The sequence below is a fragment of the Mirounga leonina genome, unplaced genomic scaffold, assembly GCF_011800145.1.
Source record: "Mirounga leonina isolate KUSES-001 unplaced genomic scaffold, KU_Mleo_1.0 Mir_418, whole genome shotgun sequence".
Classification (NCBI taxonomy): Eukaryota; Metazoa; Chordata; class Mammalia; order Carnivora; family Phocidae; genus Mirounga; species Mirounga leonina.
In genome coordinates this window covers 7,487,508-7,508,472 of record NW_023270739.1, presented here as the reverse complement: position 1 = coordinate 7,508,472, position 20,965 = coordinate 7,487,508, and the positions used below count along the sequence as shown (strand labels likewise).

Genomic DNA, 20,965 nt, shown 5'->3' with positions numbered 1-20,965 from the left:
CCGCCGCGGGTGGACCCCCTCCTCACCTCGTCCCCGCCGCCCGCGGCCGGTGCTCCACCGCGGGCAACCCGAGAAGTGCGGCTACTGCGTTGCCATTTTACAGGCGAGCCAACTGAGGCTCGGGGGAGAGGACAGACTCGCCCAAGGTCACGCAGCGAACTTGACCTCAGAGACAGTGTTAGACTCCAGATCTCGACCCTTGTGCAGGGGCTCTTGGCAGCGGCTCACTACCCTTCACCCCCCACCCCGAGACTCTTCCTCGGCCCTAGCCCCTCCCTGGCCAGCACCCCCACACACCTGCGCCACCCGCAAAGGGGTAGAAGCTAGGGGGAGGAGGTAGCAGATACAGACAGAAAGTTCTGGCATCGGGCCTGTACTCCTGCACTTGGGCACACAAGCACCTGGTGGGGAGACTCGGCTTGTGTCCCGTATACACGAAGAAACGCGCGCCTTCTCTCGGCCCCCGCGATCCGCAAACCCACACGCTGAAGCCCTGCCTGGAGCAGGGCCTCTGCGTCTCCATCACTGAGGACAGGCATCCATGCAGTGCCTGTCCTCGGGTGGCGCGCAGCAGACCGTGAGGTCCGGGCCGCGGGAACCCGCAGCAGGAGCATCCCATCCAGGCCAGGAACGGCAGCGACTCCCCAGAAGGAGCCACTGCCCGAGCTGAATCTTGACGGATGAGTAAGAGTTGGTCAGCTGAAGAAGGTGGAGAGGGATGTATCAGGCTGTGGGAACAGCCTGTGCAAAGGCACAGAGGCGTGAAACAGCCTGGTGTGTGTGTGCAGGGAACTCCACAGAGCTGGGCATCACGGGTGCTACAAGAACGTCCGCTCAGAAATTCCTCCCTCCAGGGGCGCCTGGGTGGCTCAGTTGGTTAAGCGACTGCCTTCAGGTCAGGTCATGTTCCTGGAGTCCCGGGATCGAGTCCCGCATCGAGTCCCGCATCGGGCTCCCTGCTCGGCAGGGAGTCTGCTTCTCCCTCTGACCTTCCCCCCTCTTATGCTCTCTCTCTCTGTCTCATTCTCTCTCTCAAATAAATAAATAAATAAATAAATAAATAAATAAATAAATAAATAAATAAAAATCTTTAAAAGAAAAAGAAAAATTCCTCCCTCCTGTCGACGGAGAACAGGAAAGCAGGTCCAGGATGAGACTGGGAGGACAGAGAAGACCTGGGACGCAGGCCACTTTTATCTCCCCAAGTAGGAGACAGACAACAGGGTTGCACCTCTGCTCTCCACAACTGCGCCACAGGCTGCTTGGCGCACTCCTACCCACCCTTCAAGGCCCCTCACTGCAGATCCTACAAGTCACTAGTCATTACGCTGTTTCTGCCCTCTGAACTGAGCCCTCCTAGAGGGCAAGGGCTGTTCGGAACGCATTGCATGTTCCCCGTACAGAGCTGGGGCAAGAAGCAGGGTCCCGGGCCAAAGTCCTTGCAAGAAGAACCTTCCCCCACCGCCCCGCTCACCTCAAGAGGAGACACAGCAACCCCTGCGCCCTCTGGCGGATGGAGCGCGCAACTGCAGAGAGCTCCACACCGCACCCCCCAGCCCCAGTATTACCCCCGTGCGGCTCTTGCGAGCAGACCCTCTTCAGAGGTGGGCACTGGTGAGGCCCACCTAATCCGCTCCGGCCCAAGGAACTAAGCCATGATCTCAAGGCATACCAAGCAGTGGGTGGCCAAACAACCTCTTCTGGTTCGGCTTGGGTGACTTTCCCAGCCATCTGCCAAGGGACAGGTCATACCCCACAGGCAGTAGGTTTCATTTCTCAAGACGATGCCAGATGATTGGCAACAGCTGCCTGGATTCTCCCTCTGCAGGAAGTGTCATGATCAATTGGTGATGTCTGCCTTGGGTGCAGACATAGACACCAGTGGTATACCAAGCAGTGGGTGGCCAAACAACCTCTTCTGGTTGGGAATCAAACCCCAACTCCTTAACTTCCCCAAATAAGGCCCTTGGCAGTCGGGCCTCTACTTACCCCTCCAGCATCCTCTCGTATCACCCCACACACGCTCTGGGTCCCAGCGACACCAATCCCTGCCCTTTCCAGAACATGCCATGAAACTCTCACCCCATAATCTCCATACCATTTGTGTTTTTGATGCTGCTGTTCCCTCAGCCTGGACGCCTTCCCTCTTCTCATATCCCCTCCCCACTGTCTACTTCCAGTCTTTCATCAGGTACTGCTCAAAGGCCACCTCCTCTGTGAAGCCTCCCCTGACTACCCCTAAGCTGAGCTGGCCAAGCTACTTCTTCCTCCACTGGTTCCTGGAACACTGTGTAGGTCTGAACGACAGCATGCACCATATCGTCATATTATTCATTCTCACGTGTGTCCTCCCCTGACTTACTCCTCACCCATCACCTCCATCATAGTAGCTACCGTGTATGGTGGCTCACTCAGGACCAAGCACCGTGCCCAGCACTTTTCATACATTATTCCCACTAATAAGCCACCGAAGTGGACATTAGGGGGCTTTTGTTCTGGGAACCCAGCGTCTATCTCCCTTGCTGCCAACACCGCAATGGCCCCTCTCCCCACCGCCATGTGGGGTCTTGGTGGAATGCGAATCCAGATGCCCGCCCCCCCGCCCCTGCTGGGCTAGCTGAGCCATAGGTGGAGTGACGCGTGGACAGGAAAAACCACCGAAGCAGAACCATCCCAGAAGCCTTAGTGCCCGATGACAGACAGGTGTTTCCAGCTGCCTGGACCCCCGTCCTGGACCCCAGACCCTGTCTGTTCTGGAATCTCCTGCCGGTGCCTGGGAGCTGCTTCTAACAGCCCACCACCGAGTGCCCCTTCTCCCTGAGTTGACCACATCCAAATGAGCCCACTGCCCTGGCCACATCACCACGAGGACACTTTTTCCAGAAGCTCTTCCTTTCTGCGGGGCTCAGAGAGCGAAACGGTAAGAGCCAGAAGAACACAGGAATGCTAAAAGCTGCCCGCGCTGTTTAAGGTGAACAGCAAGATCCACCCTTTGTACTTAGATGAATTGTTTTTCACTTGGTCTACATGGCATTTTGAGTTGATTAAGAAAATTAGGTTAAGCGATGCTTTTAGTGAAACACACAGATAGCAGAGTTATGTACGAGGCATCACATTCCTGTTTGAGATCCAAACCAAAAAGCAGATTTTCTGCTGTGTCTCCGATGCTGGAACCAAGGCTATAATCACTGGAGACAAGACCCAGTGATGAGACACAGGACCCAGAAGGGAAAACTGAAGCTCCCCTTCCTAAAATCTCTGCACCTTGCCCACCATAGAGCCATCCCAATGGAATATAAAGACGTGGAGACTGAGCTTCTCGGGAAGGGGGGTCCTTTACGTGGGAGGGTTTTGTTTTGCTAGGCACTGTGACAGGTCAGGGTATGCAAGGTTGAAGGCAGGGGGCAAATTCCCAGTCCTAATAAGGATGAGAGGATGCAGAGCTGGGGGTTGAGAGAAAGTGGGTGGTTGGGGGAGAGGAGATTGCTGGTCAGGAGAGGAGGGATGCAGCAAAATCCCCAGAGGAGGCCTGGTCATGAATGGATTTTGGAGAACACACCCATTTCCAAAAAGGATTTTTAAGTCATTTTGCTGCGGAGTGTGCAATATAATCCCCCCTCCCCACTTCAGCCTCCCCAAACACCTTCCCTGCCCTACTTCCTCTAGAAATGTCTACATGCTCTTCTTTGTATGGTCAGTATTAATTTACAATTACCTACATATTAATCATATTGCATTAATTCTTTCCTCTCATGTTTTCACCCAGAATTACTTTGCTCATGGATATTTTGCAGCAATTTACTTTAGTGAGTGTTTGCTATTTTCAAACTCTCTACTCTTGTTTATCTGAATTCATTGTATTTAGCTGTGAAAGAGATTTTTTGATGGTTATCGACTTCTAGGTCATCGGCTGTTTCCTTTTAGCGTTATGAAAGGTGTGACACTATTTACTGACAAAAAAAATAGAAAAATCTACATGCTTATCATATTAGCCATCTGTGGCTGTGTTAACACATTACCTCAACTCAGTGGCTTATATCAGAATTTAAAAAAAAAACCAGGTATTATTGCGCTGTTACTGCGGTCAGGAATTTGGGAATGGGTGATTCTTGCTTGAGAAATCTCCTAAGATTGAGTCAGGCTGCTGCTGGGGCCACACTCATCCGAAGGCTGGGCTGGGGCTTGAGGAGGTTGGTGCCGGGCGGTGGGTAGGAGGCCTCGGTTTGTGTCCCATGGACCTCTCAACAGGACTGCATGAGCATCCTCCCAGCATGGCGGCTCCTTCCCCTCCCCGAGCAAGAGCAAAGAGGAAGCCACAGTGTCTTGTATGACCTATCCTCCGAAGTCACACATCCTCAATGTTTGCAATTTCCTATTGGTTACACGGGTCCGCCCCGCTCACCGTGGAAGAGAAGGACACAGGATATGAATTCCGGGAGGAAGGCATCTTGGGAGACAATGGGCTTGAGGTCAATCAATTATATTGGGGGGAAATTGAGAAAGTTCTGTGTTCTGCATCCAGACTAGCAGAGGCGAAAACAGAATTAGGAGTATAGATACCGGAGCTGGAGAACCTAATTCCATAGGATTCTATGATTCCGAGAGTCTCTAGTCCTCGTATCCATGAATCAAGGGCAGCTCAAGGCTAATGGGGCAGGAAGAATGTACATAAAGTCCCTGATGAGGCTACACTAGAGGCTGGCTGGGTGTGCAGCCCCCAGGAGAGGGTGCTTATGAGGCTTAGAGGCCAAGGCCACACTCTAGGGGATATTTTGAAGTATCCACAGGAATACTCTTTGACCCACAGATCGAGTTATGGGAGGGCCCCCAGGGAAGTTCATTAAGGGTGCTGATGGCACCCTGCCTGCCTGGCTTGGAGCTGAGCTTCTTGGGTGGTGAGCTTGGCCAGCCTGCCTCCCCACCAGTCTCAGTAAAGCAGACCTGGAGAGGGTACCCTGGGACAGGAAAGGAATGAGATCCCCACCCCTCCACCCCCATTGATCTACCTGGCGTCTCCACTGGAAGGTGCAACTCCCAGATCCGGCCATGTCTGACTTGGTCTGTGCCCCAGGTGCCCAGGCAGTCACCAGGCACGGAGGGGAGAGCTCCGGGAGGGAGGGCCCTCAGGAGCAGCCCCACCCAGTGGCACAAGGGTCAGACTGAGAGGCTGAGGGGGTTCCAACACAGGTAGGGTCTGCATGCATGTGACAGACCACCTCCCCCAGCCTTCAGAGCCAGGAGTCCCTTCTGAGACACCCCCCAGGGAGATCCAGAAGGGGATAAGGGGGGCCCAGGCACTGTGCCTCTACCGGATTTTTGCTGTCCACTAGCCAGAGGCTGCTGAGCCCCACGCTGTCAAGGTGTCTGCCATTCGGGTCTAAGCACCCTTACACGGGGCCTCAGAATTCTGCCGTCCAGGGACTCTGCCGGCACCTCAGGCCTGGGCCCTGCAGCCAGAGCAGGGGAGTGGCGTGAGTCTCTGCTGGCTCCGCGGCCACAAGGTCAACCAGGCAGCCTGCGTTATTAAACCATCTATCTGGCTCTGCCCAGAGGGATGCTGGGGGTGGGGGTAGACTCCCTTCTACTGCCTGGATCCAGAACTGGGGCAGCCGGAGGCTCCTGGGAGGCTGGAGGTCACCAGCCTCGTGGCCCGGCTCGCCACCGTTTTCCTGCTGCTGGCCCCAAGACTCAGGATGCTGCAGGGACCGGGGAGACGCTGACTGGCTGGTTTCCTCCTGTTTTTTCTCTGCGCGAAAACTTCCCGGCTCTGACTCCATGGGATAAAGCGCCACCTCCTTACTCTAGCATCTGGAGTTTTCTGCAACCTGGCCACATTCTACCTAGGATCATAATAATAGCTCAAAATTGGGGCGTTTACTATTTCTTTCAGGCTCGATGCCAAGTGTTTCCCATGAATTAAAGTCTCAGCGAGCAATGACAGCTATCTTACGCGGTACTTACTGCTCTTATACCCATTTCACTGATGAAGCTCAGCGATGCTAAGCAATTTGACCAAGACTGCCCAGAGGGGAAGGAGCAACGCCACAATCCACCCACGTTTTCCTGCTGAGGGAGCCATGCTGTAGCCACAGGATGCTTGGTCATCCCATTCTCAGCCTTTATACTTAATGTTCTCTCGGTCTAAAATCTGGGTGTCTGAAGGTCCCTGTGGGCGGGAGAGTAGCTGTGTGTTCCCGAGGTTCTGTGGGGAATGGAGGGTGTATGGTTGCTACCGAGTTACTCAGACCCCAACCCAGGTGCCACCTTGATGGTGCCCGGGCTCCCCATGAAACTGAGCCATCCACGACTCCTATGAGCTCTGCCTCCAAAGTGTACCCTAAACCCAGCCCCATCCCTCCCCGTCTCTGCCACACCAGCAAGGGCGGGGTCCATCCTCTTCTCCTCTGTTCGATCAGAAGCCATCATGCAGTCAGCACTCCCAAAACATTTGTGGAATAAAATGATCCAGTTCACGCCTGAGGGAACAAAGGAAGGAAGGAAGAGTCATGCGAGGAGGAAAGCAAACGTCTGGGAGAGTGGGAAGGTGAGTGAATTCAGCTCTGCCCCGGGGGCCAGGGTGGGGGCCCTGGGCAGAAGGAGAGTGCGCACAGGAAGAGATGCCCCAGCTCCCTGCCAGCCTGACAGGTGCGGAGGGGCAGGCAGGCAGTGCACCCAGAAGGAACGAGGCACAGACGTGTGACATGGCCAGAGCAGCAGGGGGCAACCCAGGACCCTGTCTCGTCCCTCCTCAGGCTCTGCAAGGTCCTTCCCAGCCCAAGTTCAGGTGCCCAGGAAAGGGGGCGGCATGCCCTGTCTACATCCCCTGGACTTCCCCGGTCGTGTCTCTCCCTTCCTGGCCCATAGCCCAGACCTCAGATAAAAGAGCGACTTCTGCCCTTGCTCACGCACGCAAATCCTTCTGATTGTTCTACCTGTGGTTTCCCTCAAGCTTCTCTCAAATCTCCTGCTCCCCCCGTCCCGGCTCCTCTTGCTTGGGGCCCGTGGAACCAGGTCCCCACAGCTCCATCATTTTATCCTCAGAACAAGCACTAGACAAGCCTCCACATTCCCAACACCAGCTACCTCTTGGTTGCACTGGGTCCAGCCAGACCGATGTGGGGTTTTCCCCCCTACTTGTGCAGAGGAAATTTTCTGCCAGAGGCCCAGTTCCCTCTCCTCCCCTCTGGTGCCTTTCCCAGAGCAGAGCCCAATGAGCAGAACACTCAGCTCCCAGCACCAGGAGGAGGAGTCCCCACGCAGGGCCTGGAGGTGGGAGGACGTGTGAAGTCAGGGGGCTGTGTGCGAACCAGGAGGGGAGTGAGGCAGGTGTCAGGGCCACAGCCAAGCAGGCTGGAGTTCAAGCAGGGCAGGCCCCGGACTCCTTGGAGAGGACACCGACATCCTTCACCATTTATAGGGGGCCTGCCTCCGTGCCCTGTTATATACAACCCGTCAAATCCTCACAGCAACTTGAGAGGAAGGTATTAATCAGGACTCATTGGTTGCAAGTGACAGAAACCCAACTCAGGCCCAGTATGAATTGGCTTAAACTCAAAAGAAGATATATTGGCTCCCAGAACAGTGCAGGCTGAGGAGGCTGTGCCTGAGGAAGACTGGGAAGGAGAAGGAGGCCATCTTGAATGCCATCAGCATTCATTCTCTCTCTCTGTCTCTCTCTCTCTGGCTTAGTTCTTTTGGGCCATAGTCCCTCTGCAATGGAAAACCAGGAGCACCCACAACCCCGGGCTGACAGCCTCCCAGACTCACCGGGAGACTGAGAGAGCTTTTCCTCCCGTTCTAAGCTGAACAATTCTAGGGAAGAAGTCTGACTGGCCCAGCCTGGGTCACATGCTTACCCCCTGGACCAATCACTGTGGCCAGGATGATGAGGGCAAATTAATGGCCCAGCCTGGGACAGGTATCCCCACCCTTGTCACCAGGGCAGGGCCTGTCAGCCGAAGAATGGGGGAGGGACACTGGGCAGACAAAAGCAATAACAGCAGTGCAGGTTTTGTTTGTTTTTTAGTCATCTTATTTTGGAATAATTTTAGGTTTTGAGAAAAAAGGCAAAGGTAGAGCTCCCTCAGAGCGTTTGGCTGTGTACCCTTCACCCAGCTTCTCGCCATGTTAACGTCTTACATCACCACAATATGTTTGTCAGAACTAAGAAATTAGCACTGGTACATTACTATTAACTAAACTCCAGACTCCACTTAGATTCGCCCGTTTGTCCACTAACGTCCTTTTTCTGCTCCAGCATCCCGTCCGGAGACCACATCACATTCAGTCATCCCGCCCCCTTAGTCTCCTCTGCTCTACGACAGGTTCTCATTCTTCTCTTGCTTTTCATGACGTTGGCAGTTTTGAAGGGTACCGGTCAGGGATTCTGTAGCCTGTCCCTTGGGGCTTGTCTGGTGTTTTCTCACATTATCGGTCCCGGGAAGGGGAGAAGAGCACAGAGCTGTGATGCCCTTGCTGTCGCTGTGTATCAGGGGGTAGGTGACATCCACATGACTGGTGTTGCCAACCTTGAGCACTTGGGTAAGGTGGGGATTTACTCCCATTTAACAGATGCAGAAACTGAGGCTTGCAGAGGCTGAGCTGCTTGCTTTACAGTGAGTAGCAAGACAGAATATGAACCAGGTCTGACTCCCATTATCCCACAGTTCCTTGGAGTTTTAGACGGGAAAATTGAGGCAGGAGCCCAACTCTAGGGATGGGAAGGTGAGAAAGACTGCACCATGGAATCTACATGTGAGGTTTGCAGCAAGAAGACTGAGCCCAAAAATTCTTCTTGCATGTGCAAGGCCCTGCCCGGACTGGCCTGGGAGCCCGGAAGCCACAGTAGACTCTAGCCAGGAGGGGCAGGGAAAGGACACAGGCTGACACAAGGACCATGGCTCAGCTAGGTAGGAAGTATGAAGGAAGGAGGGAATGGCAAGTATGACTAGGCCAGAGCAATCCAGGAAGGCTCCCTGGAAAAGAAGGCTGAGATTGTAGGAATAGTCAAGAAGGCAGCTCCGGTGAGAGGTCCGTCCCAGGTGACAGGAGAGCAAAGTGTTTAAGACCCGGTGCCATGAAATCCAACCAGACGGGGTTCAGTTTCTTGTGCTATCACTGCCTGCCCAGTGGTCTTGGGTAAGTGACCGCTTCCCGAGCTGATTCTGGGCTTCCTGGCTCCCAGGCTTTGCCTGCCCTGCTCCCCTGAAATGCTCATTCCTGCGCCAGCTCTCAGACCTCTCCATCCTGGCCCAGCTACATACTTTGTGGGGCCCCTTTTTCAAAAATGATTAAGGCTTTCAAGATAGTGAAGCAGGCCATTAAAGTGTGGGGTCCTTCAAGGCAGGGGTGACAGCCCGGGTCACATGCCCATGAAGCTGACCCAGTTCCCAGCCCTCGGTGACCACCCGGACCCTGCAATCTGACGGCCATATTTTCTCTACGGTTCCTTGGTCATTCATCCCCAGCCGCCTCCGGGCACCGCTGGGGCCATCCTACCAAGCAGCTGCTTTGCTCTCACGTGGCTTGTCCTTGTCTTGCCCTGGGTGGAAGGTTGGAGGAGATGAAAGCCAAGGTGCTTCCAACAGTTAAATTTGATGTCCTTTAATTTTATGGCTTTAATATTTTTTTTGTCAGGAAGCTTCCCAGCTCCCACACCTGAGATGCCAAGAGGCGAGGGGTCAGGGTTTCCCTCATGCGGTCTCAAAACCTGCCGTCCCCAGGCAGCGTGGAAGTTTTAGAGGAGAAAATAACAGGTGGAAGAATTTCATCCACTTACACTGTGCAAATCTGAAATGTAAAAATAATGGCAATTTTTGTAGAAATCGCTGGGTTCTTAAAAGTGGTATGTGTTGGGGCGCCTGGGTGGCTCAGTTGGGTAGGCGACTGCCTTCGGCTCAGGTCATGATCCTGGAGTCCTGGGATCGAGTCCCGCATCGGGCTCCCTGCTCGGCAGGGAGTCTGCTTCTCCCTCTGACCCTCCCCCCTCTCATGTGCTCTATGTCTCTCTCATTCTCTCTGTCTCAAATAAATAAATAAAATCTTTAAAAAAAAAAAAAAGTGGTATGTGTTTTCCAAAGTCCATCAGTTGGGGATGGTGGGTCCAAAGGGACCAACCTTCCCTCAACAGGGTGCTGTCAGCCTGCCTGGCACACATTTTTGCATTTTGTGTGTTACTATTCGTTTGTTAACTTTGCTTCCCCACCCCCTTATTGTCAAGAGGCAGAATATTAGAATCAGCCTGCCTGCACACATCTCTTCCCTCTGCCGTGAAAACGTGTGCAACTTGCTTAATCTCTCTGGGATTCAATGTCTTTATCCAAAAATTCAAGAACTAAATTAGTTCTATGTCTTGGGTTCCTGTTCTGGCTTAAAAATTCTAGTGGGGGGGCCTGAGTGGCTCAGTCGGTTAAGCATCTGCCTTTGGCTCGGGTCATGATCCCAGGACCCTGGATCGAGCCCCACATCAGGCTCCCTGCTCAGCGGAGAGCCTGCTTCTCCCTCTCCCTCTGCCTGCCACTCTATCTGTGCTCACTCTCTATCTCTCTGTCAAATAAATAAATAAAAATCTTTAAAAAAAAAATTCTAGTGGTGGGGAAAAAAAGCCCACAACCATTTGATTCTGCTCATAGTTTTATGGGTCAGGAATCCGGGAAGGGCTCAGCTGAGCACCTCACGCTTGGGGTTCTCGTGGGGGTTCAGTCAGATACATTCTGGGGCTGCCACTATCTGATGGCCCAGCTGGGCTTGCAGCATGTACAAGATGGCTCACTCACAGAACTGGCGCCTGGTGTGTGCCCTAGGTTGGCAGCTAGCTCTGCTGGAGCTGGTGACCGAAGTGCTTACCTCCATCATGACAGAATCAGGGAGCTGGGCTTTTTCCAGAACGAGCGTCCCGGGGGAACCAGGCAGAAGCTACACGGCCTTTTCGTACCTGGCCTTGGAAATCACAAGTCATCACTTCCCCTACTTTGCACTGGTGATAAGTGAGTCACTAATGCCAGCCCAGATTAACAGGGCAGGGACATAGATGCCACTTCTTAATAAAAGTGTCCCCCAAAATTGGGAGCATGTTTTCAAACTGTCACAACGTATATAAAGCACTCAGAATAGTGCTGGCCACATAGGAAGCCATTAAATGCATTTGCTGTTGGGTTATCGCCCCGAATAATGAAAATGGATTGGTAAGACAAAAATGGCTTGTTGAACCACTAAAGTAGGGATGAGAATATTAACGAAAATTTACATTTCAGAATAAGGCATAAACATCCACTGTGAAGAGGATTTTATGTGCCTGTGGACTGTGCTGGCTTGGAGAGGTAGGATTTTGCACAAGGGAGAGGAAAAGTAAAAATAGAAAGGACAACCTAAATAGCTGAAACCAAAGTCACGTCATACCTACGACCAGTGTGGGGTCTCTCATGTCGGCTCGTCTGGCGGCGGCGAGGAGCCTCTGAAGTTTGCACATCTTTCCCCCCAACAAAACAATCGAGCATCGCTCTGGGAAGCCATCGGAGTGTTTCTAGAACAAGCAGAAAATAAAGCTTTCCAATACGAAATTGATGATTTCCGTCCCTAAAGGCGGAGAAGGGACCAGAAGCACAGAGGCATTATTCAAAGGTGCTTGCCTCGTAGAGAAGCCAGGTCGAAGCTATTCTATTGTTGAGACAGTTACAGAGCCAGCCACACGGTGAGTGACAAGTCAGAGCGGACAGGTTTAGAGACGGGCAAAATTATTTTCTCTCTTATCCGATAACACCATCAGGAGTGTGGGGGCGGCCCGTAAAATCAGCGACCAACAACGTAGGAGGTGGGTGGTTATCCCACAGATGTGCTGGCAGGTACCTCCCCCTACAGACGCACAAAACTGTGTGCAGGGCAGCTCAGACCCTGGCATGTGCACGGAAGGGTGTGGCAGGCAAGCCTCCTTCCTTCTCTTAGCTGAACCCGGCTGCATTTGATGGGCAATGTGCCCAGCGCTCAGCCCGTCCTGAGAATTCTGATCCTGATTTCCCAGCCTCCCTTGCAGCTAGGGGTAGCCGTGCAACCTCGTTCTGACCAACGAGATCGAAGCAGAAAGCAGCTGGTGGGTTTCCAAGAAAGCTTTTTTTTTCTTTTTTTAAAGATTTTATTTATTTATTTGACAGAGAGAGACACAGCGAGAGAGGGAACACAGCAGGGGGAGTGGGAGAGGGAGAAGCAGGCTTCCCACCGAGCAGGGAGCCTGATGTGGGACTCGATCCCAGGACCTGGAATCATGACCTGAGCCGAAGGCAGACGCTTAACGACTGAGCCACCCAGGCGCCCCTAAAGCTTTTTTTTTTTCTTTTAAAAGAAGTCAGAGGCAACTGGTGGGCCTTTCTTCCACCTTCTCCCCGCCTGGAACACTGACATAACACTGGAGCCTGCTGTGGTAGTCGTCTTGTCCCACCTCCAGGCTTCTTGTCGGGTGAGGAAAACAGCCACATTGGACACAGCGGACTGCTCCTTCCTCCTGGAAACCCTCTCCTCTTGCTCTCTTCCCATTCGAGTGTCAACTCCATGAGAAGCAGGATGTTCTTTTTCTTGTTCACTGCTCAACCATCACTGCTGTGGGGGCTCAACACCATTCATTGGATGAATGAAGAGACTTCTAGTTGTCCCCTAATATCTACTCTCTTTTTCTTCTGCAGAAATAGAAATTTGGGGGCACCTGAGTGGCTCGGTCGGTGGAGTGTCCGACTCTTGATTTTGGCTCAAGTCATGATCTCAGGATCATGAGATCGAGCCCCATGCGGGGCTCTGCGATGGGCATGGAGCCTGCTTAAGATTCTCTCCCTCTGCGGGCGCCTGGGTGGCTCAGTTGGTTGAGCGACTGCCTTCGGCTCAGGTCATGATCCTGGAGTCCCTGGATCGAGTCCCACATCAGGCTCCCTGCTCAGCAGGGAGTCTGCTTCTCCCTCTGACCCTCCCCCCTCTCATGCTCTCTGTCTCTCATTCTCTCTCTCACAAAATAAAATAAAATCTTAAAAAAAATAAAATAAAATAATACAAGCATATAATACAAAACTCAAAAGGCACAAAAGACGACGATAACTAAGTCTTCACCTTTCTCCCTACTTCTCTGTCACTTAATAACCTTCCCTATAGGGCACCTGGGTGGCTCAGTTGGTTAAGCGTCTGCCTTCGGCTCAGGTCATGATCCTGGAGTCCCAGGATCGAGTCCCGCATCGGGCTCCCTGCTCGGCAGGGAGTCTGCTTCTCCCTCTCCCACTCCCCGTTTGTGTTCCCTCTCTCGCTGTGTCTTTCTCTGTCAAATAAATAAATAAAATCTTTAAAAAAAAAAAAAGATTCTCTCCCTCTGCCTCTGCATCCCCGCACTCAACATTGGTGCTGCCGCGGAGGACGTTCTTTGGTTAAGTTGATGATTACTTGTGAGCCACAACGTGGACCAGAAGGGGCCACGGAGATCAGGACCGACTCTCCGTTGCCGAGGAGGCTGCTAGGAAGGGCACCGCTGTGTGGACGGAGGCACTTGCTCGGGATGCTAGTGCTCAAAGCTTATTCACGGTGAGCAGCTAGCAAACAACAATGTGCTTCCAAATCTTCACTCAGTGCCGAGAGAAACTGAGACTATTACAAGTGCAATCAAGCCAAGGCCAGTGAGTGGACGTCTTTTTAGCCAGCTGTCAAAAGAGATGGGCTGAACAAAAGTCTGCTTTTCCAACCTAAGCCACTCTCGCTGTTGAATGAAGGTGCACATCAATTTTTTTTTTTTATGAGGGCCAAGATTCACAGTCTTTCTCTGTGATACAATAACGCCAATGAAAGGGCGCCTGGGTGGCTCAGTCATTAAGCGTCTGCCTTCGGCTCAGGTCATGATCCCAGGGTCCTGGGATCGAGCCCCACATCGGGCTCCCTGCTCGGCAAGAAGCCCTGCTTCTCCCTCTCCCACTCCCCCTGCTTGTGTTCCTGCTCTCGCTATCTCTCTCTCTCTGTCAAATAAATAAATAAAATCTTTAAAAAAAAAAATAATGCCAATGAAAACCATTCCTTTGATTTTAAGAAACCTGACTTGTCTATACAGTCAGCACGTGGAATAATCGGACTCTATCAAATGTTCACGTTTGATAAAAAGATATCAGGGTTTTTGAAAGACTGACTGGGGGGGCAAATTTCTTGATTCCCCCAACAGCCTGACGGTCCCAGTACTTGGCAATTCTCTCCACTGCTCAGGGGGAGAAAGCGATGACACAGCAATGAGCATATTAAAAGCCACATCCAAGGGACGCCTGGGTGGCTCAGTCAGTTACGCATCTGCTTTCCAATCGGGTCATGATCCTAGGGTTCTGGGATCGAGCCCCACGTCCGGCTCCCTGCTCAGTGGGGGGCCTGCTTCTCCCTCTCCCTCCGCTGCTCCCCCTGCTTGTGCTCTTTCTCTCTCTCTATCTGACAAATAAATAAATAAAATCTAAAAAAAAAAAAAAAAAGCCACATCCAAGAGCTGCTGTCACATAAGAAGAAATGTCTTCTGGCGTGAAATGCAACCAAAGCGGGGTCTGGGCCTTTGGGCCTGACAGCATTTCAGCTCCGGAGTGTGCCGAGCGTGGCATCTTGCCTTCTGACGGCACCAGAAAGAGGCCTCTGTGTGAAATCGCTTCTTCATCAGCTCAGGGGCTGTGTCCAATCCTCAAAGCCCAGGACCACCTGACCACCATCAGGCACCTGTCCCCGTCCCCACCAACCTGTGGCTGAGCGATGGGTTGTCCGCTCTGGTGAAATCAAGAGAAGCAGCTGCCTGGTTGGGAGCCGTGAGCTGCTGGACGAGCTAGCTTGTCATCGGGCTAGATGGGGAGGCCTGGCTCTTTCATAGACTTGGCAAGTCATGATGGAGGGCCTACTATGTGCCCGGAACATGGGGGCCTGGAAAATCAAAATAAAAAATAGAAAAGACAGGGGATTACAAACATAATGACCCCTTCCAGTGAAATGAAGTCACTTTTTTTTTTTTTAAGATTTCATTTATTTATTTGCGAGAGAGAGAATGAGAGACAGAGAGCACGAGAGGGGGGAGGGTCAGAGGGAGAAGCAGGCTCCCTGCCGAGCAGGGAGCCCGATGCGGGACTCGATCCAGGGACTCCAGGATCATGACCCGAGCCGAAGGCAGTCGCCCAACCGACTGAGCCACCCAGGCGCCCAATGAAGTCACTTTTTAATTGTAGCAAGAGAAACATAACGAAATTTAAGCATTTTTAAGTGTATGATTCAGTGGCATTAAGCACATTCATGTCTTTATGCGACCAGCATCCCCGTCCATCTCAAGGACTTGCTCATCCTCCCCAACTGAACCCCTGTGCCCATTTAACACTAACGCCTCATTCCTCTGTCCCCAGCCCCCGGTTAATGGTCATTCCATTTTCTGTCTCTATGGATTTGACTATTCCAGGTGCCTCACCTAAACGGAATCCTCCAGAATTTGCCATTTTGTGTCTGGCTTCTTTCACTTGGCATTACGCCTTCAAGGTTCATCCGTGTGGTAACATGGATCAGAACTTCATTCCTTTTTTTAAGGTTGAATAATCTTCCATTGTATATGTTTGTTTTACACTTTTGATATGTTTATATATGTTCTGTATTTGGTTTATCCATTCATCAGTTGATGGACACTTGGGTTCCTTCCACCTTTGGGCTCTTGTGAATAATGCAGCTGTGAATTTTGGGGTGTGTTTGAGGCTCTGCTTTCAGAGTTCTCTCAAAATCTTTTGAGTTTATACCCAGGAGTGGAATTGCTAAGATCCCATGGTAATTCTATGCTTACTTTTTTTTTTTTAAGAGAGAGAGAGAGAGAGAGCTTGCGAGCACAAGGGGGAGGGGCAGAGAGAGGGAGAGAGAGAATCTTTTTTCTTTTTTTTAAGATTTATTCATTCATTTTAGAGACCATGTGCGAGTAGCAGGGAGGGTCAGAGGGAAAGAATCCTCAAGCAGACTCCCTTTCCAGGTTGGAGCCCCAGGCGGGGCTCGATCCCATGACCAGTGAGTGAGATCCTGACCTGAGCCGAAACCAAGAGTCAGATGCTTCACAGATTGAGCCACGTAAGTGCCCCTCAATATTTCTCTTCTGGAGGAACTGCCAAACTGTTTTCCACAACGGCTGTACCATCCTACATTCTACCATTAATTTTAAACATATTTTATTTAGATTTTTTTTTTAATTATGACAAATCGTTTCCTAATTACCTAAGATTGGTGGTTCACCTGTGCCATGATGTAGACCAAGGTGTCATGGGTGGGTGCAAGACTGCTCTGTGGGTCTTCAGTTCTGCAGTTCTGGACCAGAAAACTGAGATGCTGAGGTCCTATTGTGCTCAGACTAAGATGTGGGGCACTGTGGGATAGGGTCTGTGGGTGCACCTTCAGGCCGCGGCGTTGGGCGTGGGGTCAGTCAGCTGTGTCTTCCCCAAACAGCTTTGGAGGAAGGGCAGCTGGAGGGGAAGTGGCTGAGGGCTGGCTGAGGCCAGCCCGTGTTCGGGAAGGGCTGAGGAAAGAGAAAATCATTCATTCCACAAACATCCTCTGAGCACCTGCCTCACTGCGAGCCGGCCTACGGAGACAAGCAGACCTAGCCCTCCTGTGTAGAGACCCCAGCGAGTCTCTGCTTTCACCAAGTCTGACGAGCCCGCTGAAGGTCTCCCCAAAACACCCACTCCCACACAATAACAGCCACCATTCATGAGGGGTTCACCACATGCTGGCTGACTACTAAGCCCATTGCACAGATTAACATTTCATCCTTACAACAAGCCCCATTTCACATGTGAGAAGGTAACTAGCTCAGAGAGGCCGAGTAGCTTCCCAAGATCACACAGCTGGGATGTGGAGGAGCCCACGCTGGTCACCCCAAACTGCCTCTCTAGATGCGAGGGCCTTTTCTGAAGACACTGGAAGCAACACCAGCAAGGGGGTTGACATCACACGCTCTGCTGAATCCAGAATTTTCTGAAGCCCCTCTTAGAGGGGGGCCTCCACCAGGGATATCTCCCCGCCCCTTCCCGAGGCGTCCTTGGGTCCTCCTTCCTTCTGCCCAGACTCCCCAGCACCCGCCCCTGCCCTGAGCCTTCGGCCGTGACAAATGGCTCCTTCCTCTGTAAAGCAGTGATGGACACACCCCACCCACCACGGTGGCCTCCGCAGAAAGCCAGGCTCTCCTGAGAGCAGCCCCACCTCCTTGAGAGCAGGCAGGACTGCTGAGAGCAAACATTTTTCCCCTTTGTCACGTAGAGTAATAGACTCTTGAAAAATCACATACTTGGAGGATCACAGCTGAATCTCTTCTAATCTGAGACTCTCCATCAAAGAACCATGGACTAATAGAATCTTGGAGTCAGTGACTCGAGAATCCCAAAACACTACAATCTCTCCATCAGGCTGGGCAGGGGCTGATATGGAGTGGCCCAGGCCGGTAGGCTGACCCGGGGCGGGCCGGGAGAGGGAGGGGGTCAGGCAGGCGAGGAAGACCTGGGGTGCAGAGGCAAGGGTGGGGGTGGAGGAGGGAGGCTCAGCTTGTTGTCATGCCAGAGGAAGCAGTTGGCGGGTGAGGCCTGGCTCTGTTACTGATGGTTTTTAATTATGTAAATCAGCCCAGGGCCTGCGCCTGGCATCGGCTTGGCATCCATCAGCTGGCAGCAGAATTAATCAATAAATAACCAGCTGGATGGGGCCTGGGCATGAGCACCCAGCCACACCCCCACCACCGCGCCCCAGAGGGGTCCTCCCCAGCTGGCAGGAGTAAAGGGATCACAGGCAGCTCGGGCCATCAGTATGTTTGCACACGCACAGGCCCGCACACGCACGTGTGCACACACACTCATGCACCACGCATGTACCCATGATGGATCTTTGGATCCATCCAAAGATGCACAGGTGGACACGCCTGCCCGCGCGGGCCCTGGGCTGCAGCCACCCCTGGGTGCCCAACACACATCTCCCCACGCAGAGCCCGGCACACGCCTGGGAGCACAGTCGTCAGAGGCAAGTTCCTCCTTCCGACCTCCCGCTTGTCTCAGGTGGGACAGAGCTTGGCAGCCCCTGGCCATACCCCTTCACCGCCACGACCACCCTGTGCGGCTGGCCCGGCTGGGCTGAGGCCCTCATTTACAGAGGAGAAAGCTGAGTCACAGAGAAGGGACTTGACCAGGGTTCTATCTGGGGGGGAGGTCCTTCCTCCCCCCGCAACCACCCTTGCCCCCACCCAAAGGTTCGAAGGGACTCTAGACCCAAGAAAACTGGGGCAGAAAAGTGGGGGGAGTGCTAGAGCTCCCCAAACTCCTAGGCAATGCCACCTGCCCCTGAGAGCAGGGGCCTTGGTGACATGGCAGAGGGCAAGGCAGGCTCACCCCCCAGTAGGGGCCAGGCAGGTGGTGGGGGGGACTTGCCACTCCCCTAGGAAGCAGTGATGGATTGCCCTCTCCCACCTGGCATGCTCACTCCAGCTCCCCAGCACAGCCCCCATAAATCAGCCTCTGCATCTGGGCCTTGGCTGTTCCTTGATCACTTTCCAGCATCAGGGTTGGTATCTTCAACCATCCCTAGTGCAGGAGGGGACTTGTAGGAAGAATCGTAAAATGAATGGACAGTTTTCCTCTTCCCCTCGTCCCCTCCTATCTGCCTCTGGCTTTCTGCAGGCTCTGACTTCTCTCTGGTTGGGATCACTAAATACTGAACGAGGAAATGACGCAAGACATGAACGAGTTTCACCCAGCGTGCTATAGGCCTCTGTCTCTGGGTCTGGTTGACAATGCAGCTGGGGTCAGCTCACAACATCCGCTTCCCTCCACCTCAGCCCAGGGGTTTCCCAGCCACCAGCTCCCCAGGAAGCAGGAAGTGGGAAGCTGCCCTGTGTGGTCAGAGCAGACTCAGCGGACCCTGAGGAGAGGCAGGGAAAGAACCTTGAGAGCCAGGGGTCCCCAGGGCAGTCAGCCCCCTGGAGCAGCTGATAAAGACTGTGGACTTCGGTGAAGGTCCAGGATGCACAGCGCTGGGAATTCAAAACCATATGAACAGTGGTTGGTAGCTCAGTGCGTGGAGCCAGCCTCCCCACGTCTAAATCCAGGCTCAGCCGCTTAGTAGCTGTGTGACCCTGGGCAAGCTGCTTCACCTCTCTGTGTCTCAGTTCTTGCTGGGGTAAAATGGAGTGAGTAATAGTACCTCCATCACAGGTGAGCGGGTACATACTCTTTAGAAGAGTCACTGATGAGCACATTTAGATGCTCTAAAAATTAGCTATTGTTACCATAATTAAGGTGCTGGTACCCAGGCCTTAGTGTGCATCAGAATGCCCTGGAGGGCTTTTATTTTTTTTAAGACTTTATTTATTTATTTGACAGCGAGAGAGGGAACACAAGCAGGGGGAGTGGGAGAGGGAGAAGCAGGCTTCCCGCAGAGCAGGGAGCCCAATGAGGGGCTCGATCCCAGGACCCTGGGATCATGACCTGAGCCGAAGGCAGACGCTTAACGACTGAGCCACCCAGGCGCCCCTGCCCTGGAGGGCTTTTAAAACCCAGATGCGGGCGCCTGGGTGGCTCAGTTGGTTAAGCGACTGCTTTCGGCTCAGGTCATGATCCTGGAGTCCCTGGATCGAGTCCCGCATCGGGCTCCCTGCTCGGCAGGGAGCCTGCTTCTCCCTCTGACCCTCCCCCCTCTCGTGTGCTCTATCTCTCTCATTCTCTCTGTCTTAAATAAATAAATAAATAAATAAATAAATAAATAAATAAATAAATAAAAATCTTTAAAACCCAGATTGCTGCCCCTCCTCCGCACTCCCCAGAGTTTCTTCCTCAGCAGGTCTGGGAGGGGCCTGAAGTTTGCGTTTCTAACGCATCACCAGGCTTTGAGAACCCACTAAAGCTCATGTTGGTGCTCCCTATCCAGCTCAGCTCCCACACCTGCTCTTCAACTTGGGAACTGAGACCCAGAGAGGTGTGTGTGTGCCCAAGGCTACACATGGTGAGGGTGGCCCTGGCCAGGCCTCCCCAGAGGAGGAGGAAGAAGGAACCAGTCCCTAGAGGTGGAGTGGTTCTGTTACTAGTACCCTACCTCCTCCCCGACCTTCCCCACTGACTCAGGGAGCAAAGAGGAAGAATTTGCCTTCCCTGCCAGAGGTAATCTTTTAATCTCTTTGGCTTTAATCTTGCAGCACAGCCTAAACCCAAATCCGCAAAGGGGAAGGAAGGGGGCGAGGGACACAAATCTCATGTCCTGGGGAGGCGAGTAATCCAGGCTTTTAACCCTGCATTTTATCAGAGATCTTTCATCCCATCTCTGCCTTCCTCACCCCCTGCTTCTGAGAGGTGCTTCTAATAGGAGATGAGGCGGCAGAGAGAGCAAACAGATGGCGTGAGGCCGCATGGAGTCATGTGTTAAAACGACTCCACTTGGGGAGGCAAAGCTTTCTTAAATGCAACACAAAACAACATAAAAGAAAAATGATACATTGTGCTTCATTACAATTAAGAGTTATATTCATCAAAAGACACCATTAAGAGAAAGAAAAGCCAATTCACAGATGCAGAGAAGATATCTCAATGCATGTATCTGACAAAGGACTACTATCCAGCATATATAAAGAACTGCAAATTAATAAGGAAAGAACCCCACTTTTTTTTAAATAGGCAGAAGATACAAACTGGCATTTCATGAAAGAAAATATCAAAATAATCAATATGCACATGAAAAGACAGTCAACATTATCAACCACCAGAGATATGCAAATTAAAACCACAACAAGTTATCATTCACACCCACAGGAATGGCCACAATTGAGAAGACTGAAAATATCAAATATAGGAAGGATACACAGCTTGTACACAGCTAGTGGGAGTGGCAATGGTTCAACCTGTTTGACAGTCTCTTACAAAGCTAAACATATGTCTATTCTCTGACCCAGCCATTCCACAGCTAGGTATTTGCCCCAAAGACGTGAAAGCATATG

At 52.3% G+C, this 20,965-nt stretch overlaps 1 protein-coding gene across 3 annotated transcripts in view; it reads right to left on the bottom strand.

Annotated features, from left to right (window-relative positions):
• The window catches only part of ELFN2 (extracellular leucine rich repeat and fibronectin type III domain containing 2), a 72,174-nt gene extending 52,828 nt beyond the window's left edge, over positions 1 to 19,346 (bottom strand). Inside the window, exons 1-5 of one of the 3 annotated variants that reach the window (XM_034987570.1) lie at positions 16,216 to 19,346; positions 14,724 to 14,901; positions 11,398 to 11,521; positions 10,846 to 10,938; positions 6,375 to 6,476 (exon numbers count right to left, since the gene is read on the bottom strand). The gene's annotated coding sequence lies outside the window, so the exon portion shown is untranslated. Of the gene's footprint in view, positions 1 to 6,374; positions 6,477 to 8,031; positions 9,790 to 10,845; positions 11,522 to 14,723; positions 14,902 to 16,215 lie in introns of those variants that run through there. The other 2 variants (XR_004676047.1, XM_034987571.1) reach the window with 2 other exon arrangements.
• Between the last annotated feature and the right edge of the window lie 1,619 nt (positions 19,347 to 20,965).